Below are 4,203 nucleotides of genomic sequence, written 5' to 3' on the forward strand. Positions count from 1 at the left end.
TATGTCACTTTTTTGTCGCGCGTGCATCCATTTCTCGTTTCCATAATATTATAGAGCGCAACAGCACCCCTAGACTGGCAAGTAAACGTCTTACTTAAATCTTATTGCACACTTTGTCTGTGCAGAAAGAGACAGAGAACAGAAGGGCTGTACGTATTAGCTTCTCTTTTCTAACTGTATGCGGAGTCTATGTATATTATGTCTATGGTCTCCTTCTATATGTTGTATTCACTTTTCTGGCCGTATGCAGGGTCCATGTATACTATGTCCATGGACGAAACACACTCGCAAGAGTAGAACAATCGCGCCCGCTCGCGCGGGATCTAAGATACGGGATTTATATGCGTTCGTTTATACAACTTCTTTTCCGAGCGCTCTGTTTGTTTGATGCGCAAAGCGTTTTCAAGGACGACCATATCGTTGCAGTTTTCAAGTGAAATCTACACATATATAAAAGTTAAAATATTCTATGGAGACAACAAGATAAATGTTTACGTTATATATCGTTACTAATCAATGTCAATCTATGTCAAAACAATGGTTACCTTGAAATCATCAACAATTATTTCACCGAGAATGTTTTCATCGACACGATTTCGCCGACACCACATTTCGTCGACATTGTTTATATACCGACACGTTGAAATCCCCGACAAATGTTTACAGCGACTCTTGTTTCACCGACAGTTATTTTTACAATCTACAATAATTATATGTGTACATACTTAATATATGTTTATCAGTTACATGTTATCGCCGACGGTTTTTTCTTATATAAAGTAATAATGAGGAATATAATAAAAACAATCATTATATTTTCCCCAGTTACAATCATAGTTTAATTTATGATAATTAATAAACTTATGTTGGGTAATAAAATATACTTTATTTTAGTGACTGCGGAAAATATGATTATTTTTATTATATTCCTCATTATTATTTTATATAAGAAAATAAACCGTCGGCGATAACATATAACTGATAAACATTATATTAAGTATATACACATAATTATTGTAGATAAAAATAACTGTCAGTGAAATGAGTGTCGATGATAAAATTTGTCGGTGTAACGAAAGTCGCTGTAAACATTTGTCGGTGATTTCAGTGTATAATCAATGTGTCAGTATATAAACAATGTCGACGAAATGTGGTATCGGCGAAATCGTGTCGATGAAATAACTGTCGGTGATTTCAAGGTAACCTCAAAACAATAGCAGTTTATGCAGGCACATGATAAACTTAAATATAACTCTATGAAAGGGGGATGATCTGTTGTTACAGATATTAATAATAATAACAATAATCAGTATTAATATATAAATATTATATTATACATATGTACATTATATATAAATAAGACTCACAAAATGATTAGTATATATACCCACATAGCAGGAATGTCCCAAATACATCATAGGAATATCTTGAAGATATCGCATATCCCAAATATATCTTTAGGATATCCCTATGATATATTTTGGATACCTCTGCTAATAACTGGTATCAATAATAGCTTCATTGTTCACAAAAGAAAAGGAAAATTAAATTATACATTATAAATTATATAATTATATTAATGTACATGGTAACAATGATACAGAGTAAATCTCTAGAGTACAAAGTAAATAATATCTGTAATATGATACAAATAGATTCTACGAAAGGATGTAGCCAATAAGCGAGGTAACAGCATTATAGTTGTTATTACTGTCTTACCTGAAAAATTACAATAATTAATAAAATAATGTTGATAGTTAATGAGATTAAGGCTGTCCCTCATCGCAGAACTCTCAATTAATGACATCAGAAGCGATAAAACATACGCTAAAAAAGTTCTTACAAAATACGTGGGAATAAAAAGATATATCCATAAAATGACGTAATCGATCGATCGATGCAAAATAGTCTAAAGACTTCCTTTTTGTTTTAAAAATCAATAAATAAAATTGGTTTGACAAAATCATGAGATAAGGTAGATTGAAAAAAATAGATTGTCACGTTAATTTTACAGTAATTTATTGTTATATATAAAGTGAAAAAAGACTATTTTACAGACGTCTGATTGCATATGTTATTTTGTGTATATATCTTTTTATTTCAACGTATTTTGTAAGAACCTTTATCGTGTATTTTTTAGTTTCTAATGTCAACAATCGAGAGTTTCGCGACGAGGAATTAGGAGCCTTAAATTGAAAGCTACTAAAACCAATATTTACATTCGATGCCGTGATGTCTGCCAACCTTTGTTAACGAGCTTTATTTAATGACCTCTAGTTTTTGGATCTGCTAACAAAAATAATTTAATATGTTGGCGCCAATTTTTCACCATTAAAGTACAATTGTGTATTTCAGACGCGCCGATATTTGTCTTCATCCCTGGTGGATACTGGCAGGAGTTCAGTAAGGACCTGCTCGGATTCTCAGTACCCTTGTTTGTTAAAAACAAAATTAAAGTAATAACAGTTGGATACGATCTATGTCCGCATGGTGAGCAAACAAAAAATGTTATACGTTACCAACGTATTTCTCGAAGTGCTCTGAAACTTAAGAAGTTGCCAATTAAAGATACAACTTCGCGCTAAAAAGTTATCATTTTTTAAATAATGTAACGCACTCCTCTTCCTCTTGTTCTAGTTAAAATATGGGATATAGTGACGGAGGTCAAAACGGCGGTTGCGCAAATATTAAAACACGCGACTGATTCCGGCTGCAAGTGCGTAAGCTCGACACTTATACCGATTTCGAGATAAAAAGTATTCATTATTCGAAACTTATATTAAGAGGATGCCAAAATGGATAACGAATTCCAAAAATGTCGTTAACACAGAAGTGATCTATCAAAATATCATGTTAGATAAGCACTAACATGATAACAGTACTCTTTTTGTATATCTTATACGTACAGATCTTACATAAATGTGTGCTGCTTTAATACTCTTTTTATATATTTTTCATAAATCTTATATAAATGTACTGCTTTGTTTTATCATATTTAAAAGCTAACTATAAGCATATTTATAAATCTTTCTAATAAACTTCTCATATATTTCGAAGTTTCTAAATTCAATTGTAAAAATGCAGCAATTTTCTTTGAAATTTCCTTAAACGGAGCAAACATACACTTGATACATAGAAGTTATAGAACTTTTGTATCAGGCAAATATTTGTTCTAATTGTCAGTTCTCCACATGTCAATTTTGAAATTTCTTACCGTTTTTATCATATATTGAACAATGCTCGAATTTACTTTTGCATGAACTTTCATCGTCTAAAGAATTTATACATAAAAAGAAAAAATAACTAAAAAAATAAAAAAAATATCTATTCAGTAAATACTAATAACATATTTACTTAAACGTAAATTCTTTTATTTAAATAGAATAAACAATTGTCATGAAAAGGCTTTAAGAAAATATATATATTTCCTTATTTAGAAATTATTTTTTTTTGTATGAAAATATGTATATTAGCATAAATAAATATGTTATTAGTAACAATCGAACAAATATCTTTTATTTCTTGGATAATTTTTCTCACAATGTAATTCTGTACAGCTAATACAATGTATTTTAATTACATTTTGTAGAAAAAATGCCAGTATATTCAATGAAGTTTTCAAATATGGCATTCCCTTAAAATTATCAGAAATTTAATTAACAGAAATTAAGTTTGGTCAATAAGAACAGCTCAAGGATATCAGTATTGATTGATATTTATAATTTTAAATTAAAATAAAAGTGTGTACATATGTATTTTACATAAACGCACATATTGAAAATAATTTCAACTTATTTCGACAATAATTGTAATTATTATATTAAAATTATTATTAAAAATATCGTACTACAACATCGTTGCGCAGTTTTTATAGACTCAAATTAATTTCTGTTGATTGCACTCATTGTCTTTCAAAACGCGTATTAGCTTTCTAACAATACAAATCTTACGGTAGATTCGTGTGGATCGGGGGACATAGTGTTGGGGCGCATTTGGCCGCGTCCTTTTTGCACGATGATAACTGAATCAAAAGCATGACGCAACAGAGACATTGCGCCGTTAAAAGGACTCGTCCTGATAGCCGGGTTGTACGACATAAGACCCTCACTTGATCTCAGTTTCTTAACACGCCTCCATCTCACCTAGTGAGAACTCTCTCTCTCTCTCTCTCTCTCTCTCTCTCTCTCTCTCTCTCTCTCTCTC

General features: G+C 30.8%; 1 long non-coding RNA gene and 1 pseudogene across 1 annotated transcript; one reads left to right on the top strand and one right to left on the bottom strand.

Annotated features, from left to right (window-relative positions):
* The window catches only part of LOC116842000, a 6,315-nt pseudogene that overhangs the window by 441 nt on the left and 1,671 nt on the right, over positions 1 to 4,203 (top strand).
* LOC116842002 lies at positions 1,553 to 2,365 on the bottom strand. Its single transcript, XR_004377654.1, has 2 exons — positions 2,220 to 2,365; positions 1,553 to 1,719 (listed from the first exon to the last, which is right to left on the bottom strand). It is a non-coding gene; the product is annotated as an uncharacterized LOC116842002 (long non-coding RNA).

Source organism: Odontomachus brunneus, unplaced genomic scaffold (assembly GCF_010583005.1).
Source record: "Odontomachus brunneus isolate Ranch 3 - 2012 unplaced genomic scaffold, Obru_v1 Obru_scaffold_020, whole genome shotgun sequence".
NCBI lineage: Eukaryota > Metazoa > Arthropoda > Insecta > Hymenoptera > Formicidae > Odontomachus > Odontomachus brunneus.